This window comes from Vipera ursinii, assembly GCF_947247035.1.
Source record: "Vipera ursinii genome assembly, chromosome: 5".
Lineage (NCBI taxonomy): Eukaryota > Metazoa > Chordata > Lepidosauria > Squamata > Viperidae > Vipera > Vipera ursinii.
In genome coordinates this window covers 96062230-96071041 of record NC_139518.1, presented here as the reverse complement: position 1 = coordinate 96071041, position 8812 = coordinate 96062230, and the positions used below count along the sequence as shown (strand labels likewise).

The 8812-nt window shown below is 37.8% G+C and overlaps 1 protein-coding gene across 1 annotated transcript in view; it reads left to right on the top strand.

Moving 5' to 3' along the window:
- The window catches only part of NRG3 (neuregulin 3), a gene marked incomplete at its 5' end in the record, with an annotated part of 542787 nt that overhangs the window by 301297 nt on the left and 232678 nt on the right, over positions 1-8812 (top strand). The window lies entirely within an intron of this gene.

Below are 8812 nucleotides of genomic sequence, written 5' to 3'. Positions count from 1 at the left end.
TTGAATGTGGGGCAATTAAAGTTATAGGTGACCCATTTTTCAAGTCTATGCTAAGTGGGATACAGCTTCACGTGTGATAAGATCTTTCATTATTTGTGTTTTAACCTCTTCCAAGAGCATTAATCTTGGAAGCATCTCAAGGTTGACTCAGCCTTCCATCCTTCCGAGGTAGGTAAAATGAGGACCCAGATTGTTGGGGGCAATTAAGCTGACTTTGTAATAATGCCGCTTGGGGGGCGGCCTAATAAGCCCCAATAAGCAGGCATATACATAGAATGAAGTCTATTGCTAAGCACATTGGTTTGTGCTTAAATTGTAAGCCGCCCTGAGTCTTCGGAGAAGGGCGGGATATAAATGGGATTAAAAAATGAAAAATAAAAATAAACAGATCATGATTCAACTCAGAACAATCTCTAAAACCAAATATAAGTTTGGCTCTATCCTATATCTGGAGATTTTGAGGGACCTCACAAAATGTATGGAGCTTGTGGGGAATATGTTTCACATCCCTACTTTATCAATGTTTTTTTTTCTGTGCCAGCAAAAATTCTCCTTTTCATTTTGACTAAAATAAAATAAAAAAAACTAAAAAAAGAAAGCCACCAACCACCAAAGATATGAATATGAATAGTCTACAAATAAAAATTTATTATAGACGTTAAGGGATTTGGTTTATTAAAGCCAAAAAAAAAAGATTAAGGCGGTTTCTTTTACTTTTTCTTCCACGTTTAGATGTCAGGACCATTAAAATTGGTTTAGTCTGCCCTTTGCATGCTTGACATGTCAGTTTTAATATTTGTAGGTCTCTATTTTTAGCAGAAGATTTATCCCGCTTTTCTATTAACAGGTAGACTGGGGCTAATTATGCATTTAATTTGCAATGATAAAGTGACAATGCACACTGTGGGTGAAAGTTAAAACTACTTCGAGGCAAGGATTTCTTCCTCAAAATGGTGGGAAGCAATTTGACACCCATTTACTTTGAAATGAGCTTCGTGAACCAATTTCTCAATAATTTTATTTAACATATTTCTGGGCAAACTTCCAAAGAGTTTGGGACATCTTGGGTGCATCCTCATCCCTTCCACCATTGCAATTTGTTAATGCAGCCCCACTACTCATTTAATGAAGATGGTTCAGAAATCCACAATATATATAAATATCTATATCTATATCTATATCTATATCTATATCTATATCTATATCTATATCTATATCTATATCTATATCTATATCTATATCTATATCTATCTATCTATCTATCTATCTATCTATCTATCTATCTATCTATCTATCTATCTATCTATCTATCTATCTTCCAGATGCATCTCAAAGCTAGAAGAATGAGTGTCCATTTTAATAAAACATCTTCACCTGAGACCAAAGCAGTTCTTCCAAATCATTTGCAAAGAGTAAAAAAAGTTAAAGGTAAAGGTTCCCCCGCACATGCGTGCTAGTCGTTTCCAACTAGGGGCCGGTGCTCATCTCTGTTTCAAAGCCGAAGAGCCAGCGCTTGTCCGAGGACGTCTCCGTGGTCATGTGGCCAGCATGACTAGACGCCAAAGGCGCACGGAACGCTGTTACCTTCCCACCGGAGTGGTCCCTATTTTTCTACTTGCGTTTTTATGTGCTTTCGAACTGCTAGGTTGGCAGAAGCTGGGATGAGTAACAGGCACTCACTCTGCTACGTGGCACTCGAGATTCGACCCGCCAAACTGCCGACCTTCTGATCGACAAGCTCAGCGTCCTAACCCACTGAATACCAAACAACAGAAAAAAACAGAATGAAAGCAAAGGGTAAAATGGCTGCAATTTCTTAATTGTCACAGCATTGACAAATGCATCAGTTAGTATTTCATTTTTGTTGTTCTTAGTTGCAAAGTCATGTTTGACCCATCGGGACCCCATGGACAATGTTCCTCCAGGCCTTCCTGTCCTCTTCCATCTTCTGGAGTCCCTTTAAGCTCACGCCTACTGCTTCAGTGACTCCATCCTGCCACCTCATTCTCTCTCGTCCCCTTCTTCTTCTCTTGCAATCAATCTTTCCCAGCATTAGGCTCTTCTCCAGTGAGTCCTTCCTTCTCATTTGGTGGCCAAAGTATTTGAGTTTCAACTTCAGGATCTGGCCTTCTAAACAGTAGTCAGGGTTGATCGCCTTTAGGACTGACCGGTTTGATCGCCTTGCAGTCCAAGGGACTCACAGGAGTCTTCTCCAGCACCATAGTTCAAAGGCTTCAATTCTTTGGCACTCAGCCTTTCTTATGGTCCAACTTTCACAGCTGTACATTGCAACTGGGAAGACCATAGCCTTGACTATACGCACTTTTGTTGGCAGGGTGATGTCTCTGCTTTTTAGTGTGCTGTGTAGATTTGCCATGGCTTTCCTCCTCAGGAGCAAGCATCTTTTAATTTCTTGGCTGCAGTCCCCATCTGCAGTGATCTTGGAGCCCAGGAAAATAAAATCTGTCACTACCTCCATTTCTTCCCCATCTGTTTGCCAGGAATTGAGTGTTTAATGAAGAGAAGGTTGAGAGGTGACATGATAGCAGTGTTCCAATATCTCAGGGGCTGCCACAAAGAAGAGGGAGTCAAGCTATTCTCCAAAGCACCTGAAAGCAGGACAAGAAGCAACGGATGGAAACTAGTCAAGGAGAGAAGCAACCTAGAACTAAGGAGAAACTTCCTGACAGTTAGAACAATTTAACCAGTGGAACAACCTGCCTCCAGAAGTGGTGAATGCTCCAACACTGGAGGTTTTTAAGAAGAGACTGGACAGCTATTTGTCTGAAATGGTATAGGGTTTCCTACCTGAGCAGGGGGTTGGACTAGATGATCTCCAAGGTCCCTTCCAACTTCTTCTTCTTCTTCTTCTTCTTCTTCTTCTTCTTCTTCTTCTTCTTCTTCTTCTTCTTCTTCTTCTTCTTCTTCTTATTATTATTATTATTATTATTATTATTATTATTATTATTATTATTATTATTATTGTTATTATTATTGTTATTATTATTGTTATTATTATTGTTATTATTGTTGTTATTATTATTGTTATTATTGTTATTATTATTATTATTATTATTATTATTATTATTATTATTATTATTATTCCCACTTTTGCACTCTCCTTCTTCACCCACAACAAGAGGCTCTTTAGTTCCTCTTCACTTTCTGTCATTAGAGTGGTATCATCTGCATAACTTAGGTTGTAGTATTTCATATACATTGTCAAAAATGTTCAGGATATTATTCAGGTGGTTGAAACAAACACATATGCTTGAATGAAAAGGAACTTGGGTTTTAGCCATTTTCCATCAGTATTGTGATATAGGAGGTAGCTCTGAAAATGCCATAATGAAATCAAAATTTGCTTTCCTTTTGGTCGTTTTTAAATTCATTCTTAGCCTGAACTATTTAACTACTTAGACTTAACTACTTAAAAGCAGGCATCAAAAACAAGATACAGTATTATTATATTAATAAGATTTAACCCTAACCCTTTGTGTCCAGCCTTTAAAGATGACAGCTTTTTCCTGGTTGAACTTAGATGTGTGATTCACAAAATGGATTGGTTGATAGAAATTCTGAGACCCATTTTCCTCCTTCATTAATTATTATTATTGTTGTTGTTGGTCTCACAATCAGCCAGATGTTTAGACTGGAATTGGGTTTTTTGTCTTCCAATTGAGTCCTACTCAGACCTGGGATAGGCTGATGTTGTTTGATAGTGTTAAATGCATTGTTGCAAGATGTAAGCTGTTCCAAGTACAATTGTTATTGTTATTTATTTACTTAAACATCTACATAGCTGCCCATATTATAATCAGCTCTTATTATCTGATTATTATGTTGGATATACTGAAAGAAGACATTGGGAAATATTTCTATGTTTTCTGAAAATTGCACATTATGGGCATGGGAATGCTGTTTTTAATAATGGAAATAATGAATCTTGAGTGTGATTTGGCAAGAACAAATTTTACTTTCTTGTTAAAATTCTATTTTCACTTTAGATCTGCGGTATAGTTTGCACAGTAGCTGCATGCCTTGTTTAATAAAGTTTGTTGGGTTATTTAAAAAAAAGTTTTATGGGGAAAAGTACAAAAAGAATTAGATAGTTGGAAAAAATTACAATTATCCTTATTGGGAAGAATTGCAGCAGTGAAAATGAATGTTTTGCCAAAATTTTTATTTTTATTTCAAATGATACCTATACTTAAAAAGGATTTAAATTTGGAGGAATGGCAAAAAGGAATTAATAAATTTGTTTGGGCAGGGAAAAAGCCACGAGTTAAATTTAAGATAATGCAAGATACACGTGAAAGAGGTGGTCTTAAAATGCCTAATTTCAAATTATATTATGAAGCTGCTGCTTTGTCAGTGATTAGTGACTGGTTTAATTTAACACAAGCAAGATTATTAAATCTTGAGGGTCATGATTTGTTATTTGGATGACATGCATATTTATTGTATTATTATAAGAAGGTGGATAACATATTTTAAGGTATGCTTTGTTGCGAGTTTGGAAAAAGTATAGACATAAGTTAAATTATAAGATACCTATTTGGGCAATACCTAAACATGCAATAGAAAATATAAATGTTGGATTTAAACATGATGTGACTACATATAAGGAAATTTTAAGGTTTGAGAGGAATGTATGGCAATTAAAGTCATATAATATTTTAAAAGAAGAAAAGATTGTACAAACCTGGTTTCAGTATGGGCAATTACAGGCTAGGTGGAAAGAGGACCAGAAAACTGGTTTTTCAATGTTTGACGAAAATTTGGTAAAGCAAATTAGAGATCAAGGTCAAGCACATATAAAAAGGATATATCTTGCATTGATAGAAATTGATTCAGAGACGGAACTTGTCAAAGACTGTATGATAAAATGGGCTCAGAATTTTCAAGAAGTTATCACAATGGATACTTGGGAAAAGATCTGGGTGAGAAATGTAAAATTTACACAGGCCCAAAATTTAAGAGAGAACTTTTATAAAATGTTTTATAGGTGGCACTTGGATCCTAAAAAATTAGCAAGTATGTATCCAAACTGCCAGCCCAAATGTTGGAGGTATGGTTGTGAGGAAGCAATGTATTTTCATATATGGTGGACTTGTAAAAGGGTTAAAGCTTTTTGGATTAAAATTTGGTGGAATATGCAAAAAATATTCAAGAAAAGGATAAAGTTTTGTCTGCAATTGTTTTTACTGGGCATTATCACAGATACTACCATTGTGGACACTAAGTTGATGTTGAATTTAATTATGGCAGCGAGAGTTTTAGTAGCGCAATATTGGAAGAAGGAAGAACTGCCGACTATAGAAGAATAGACTTTAAAAGTTTCCAATTTGGCGGAAATGGCAAAGATTTCAGCATATTTGAAAGACCAATCGCAACAGAGATATATTGTGGAGTGGAGAAGATGGATTGATTATATCCAGAATAAATATGGGACTAAAAAGTTTCACTTAGCATTTGAATAAGTAGTGGATTTATATGATGTATAACTAGCTTGTAGTTATTTTATTAAGAGTTAAAGTGCGATAGAATTTAATATTTTATTGTTGCTTGCATATTTTAGATTATGTTTGTTTGTATTTTTATACCCTGTATTTAGCTCTGGGAAGTCGGTGAGGGGGGAGGGGAGGGGAGAGTTGGGGAGGTTTGGGGAGAGGGGAGGGGTTTTGTATTCAAAAATGTACTGTAAAACTTTTCAATTAAAAAAAAAAGTTTTAAAAAAGATCTGAGACCCAATTTAATCACTGGAAGTGTGTTAAGAGTTATTTTTAGCTTCCAATATTTTCATCCACGTCTTATCGTGCTCGCATAATGTATCTGCAACTTTTAGCCTGCAGCTTCATCTGTTTTCTGAAAAGTAATTATCGCTCAGTTTAGCAAGGCTGGCTTTCAGAGGAGATGGGGATGGAATTGCAGAATTAAGGTCACATTTTGCAGCTCTGGCAGGGATGTTGGCGAGGATTCAGAGAACTGCAAAAGCAGCTGCAAAGAGGTAGGTTTGAGGTTAGGGTTTTTCCCCCATCTCCAAAAGCCCATGACTGCCATCATACCAATCCTTTCTTCGCAAAACTGAAGATGGCGTTGAAAATAAAGCTGACGCTACTTTCCAGAGACTTACCCAGAAGTCCCCTGGGTAAAACTCTCCCACTTTCCCCTGGTGCAGGATGTCATCCCCTCTTGACAACTTCTCATCTTCTCACCTTCAGCTTCAGTGAAGCATGACTGCAAATCCAATGAAGTCTGTTGAGCAGTTTTGACTGCTTTTTCAGGCAGGGCATTAATGTCGCTAAAGTGTCAGGACCCACCTCAATCCACCTCTTAAGAAAGAAGAACGCTTGGAGACAGAATTTGTCCAAGCAGGAACTTTTACTGAAACATGATGGACAGTGGATAATCTAGACAGGATCTGGAAACTGTGTCACAGATTGATACTTTTAAAGTGTCCCCGAATAAAAAAAACAAAAAACCCTCCCCTCAGTCCATTTGGTCAGTCCTGGATCAATTAAGATAGATAGATTTCCCTTCCATGGGAAAAGGGATCTTCCATGCCTTTATGACATTTACTTCCTCCCCGTCAGATGCCAATTGGAGATACAAACCAGAATCTTCCCCCCCTTTCTTTGTTCTTCTCAGTCCAAAGGTTCTTCCCCTGGTCTTTGATGGTGGCCTCCAGGCAGGCTGAATAATCAACCTTGCATCTAATGGATAGGGATGGCCAATTAACATCTTCTCTTCTCCTCCTTGGGAATGGCAGAATCCAGTGAGGGGTGAGATTTAGGGGTACACAGATAAGGATTTAGGAATGGAATATACAGTAAATGGATTCTGACATAAAGGTCCTTTTACTTGACATAGCTGTTCAGTCACTAGGTTATGTCCAACTCTTCCTGACTCCATAGACCACATTACACCAGACCCTTGTCCTCCATTTCCCCCTAGAGTTTGCCGAAATTCACATTCATTGCATTGATGACACCATCTAAACTTCTCCTCCGCTGCCGTCCCCTTCTCCTTTTTCCTTCCATCTTTCCCAGCATCAGGGTCTTCTCTGAGGACCTCTCTTCTCATCTGGTGGTCATAGTATTTGAGCTTCAGCTTCAGTGTCTGGCCTTCCAAAGGACAGTCATGGTTTATTTCCTTCAGGATAGACCAATCTGTTCTCCTTGCAGTCCAAGGGACTCTCCAGAGTCTTCTACAAGACCACCATTCAAAAGCATCAATTCTTCAGTGCTCATCCTTCCTCATAGTCCAATTCTCACAGCCATACATCACTACTGGGAAAGCCCACAGTTTGGGCTATATGGACCTTTATCAGCAAGGTGATATCCCTGCTTTTCAATATACTGTCTAGGTTTGCCATAGCTTGCCTCCCGAAAAGCAAGCAAACATGCTTTAATTTCACGGCTGCAGTCACCATCTGCAATGGTCCCAGAGCCCAAGAAAATAAATAAAAAATATATATCAGGCTTCCATTTCTTCCCCTTCTATTTCCCAGGAAGTGTTGGGATCGAATGCCATGTTCTTAGAGTTATTGGTTTTTTTTAAAAAAAAATGTTAAGTTTCAACCCAACTTTGCACTCTCCTCTTTCACCCTCATCAAAAGGCTCTTTAATTCCTCTACACTCTCTGCAATTAGAGTGGTATCGTCTGCATATTTGAGGTTGTTGATATTCAGTGATTGTCTACAGTTGTTCTAAAATGAAAAGAGACCACTTTTGTTCTATGAAGCTCATGTCAATGCTGCAAACAGTGACCTGTTTTTGCACTGACAATATCAGAGACAGCCTTTTGCTTTAACTGTTTGGTTTTGAATCACTAAAGCGCGGGAGAAATGCAACCCGAATGTTTTGACAAGATAAGGGATAGCCGCTTCAGAAGGGAAGTGAAACCTCATGTGTTAAATTAATTGATAAATGTGATTCATGACGTATAAATAAGGGAGGAAAATTCTGTATGATGTGGTGTGTCAAGGGGAGGAGAATTCAGATTCTGGCAGCCATCCATGAGTGCCGATGCTCCGTTCTGCTCATTATAGACTTTTTTAGAATAAATAATCATGCAGTGCTCTTTGATGTGCCTTTCTAATCGGAACCATGACAGCTCAAGCATCACTTCTTAATGGTCATGTTTATTTCATAATCATGCCACAAAATGAATCAGAATCAGCTGGAAGGGCCCTTGGAGGTCTTCTAATCCATGATGGGACTATATTGTAATGTATCATATATCAATATATATATCAATATATATCAATATATAAATATATATGAATATCTATATGAATATCTATATCTATATCTATATCTATATATCTATAACTATCTATCTATCTATCTATCTATCTATAGATAGATAGATATAGATATAGATATAGATATAGATATAGATATAGATATAGATATATAGATATATAGATATATAGATATATAGATATATACACATATAAAGGTAAAAGTAAAGGTTCCCCCGCACATGTGTGCTAGTCGTTTCCGACTCTAGGGGCCGGTGCTCATCTCCGTTTCAAAGCCGAAGAGCCAGCGCTTGTCCGAGGATGTCTCCGTGGTCATGTGGCCAGCATGACTAGACACCAAAGGCACACGGAACGCTGTTACCTTCCCACCGGAGTGGTCCCTATTTTTCTACTTGCATTTTTATGTCCTTTCGTACTGCTAGGTTGGCAGAAACTGGGACAAATAACAAGCACTCACTCTGCTATGTGGCACTCGGGATTCGACCCGCCAAACTGCAGATCTTCTGATCGACAAGCTCAGCATCCTAACCCACTGAGCCACCG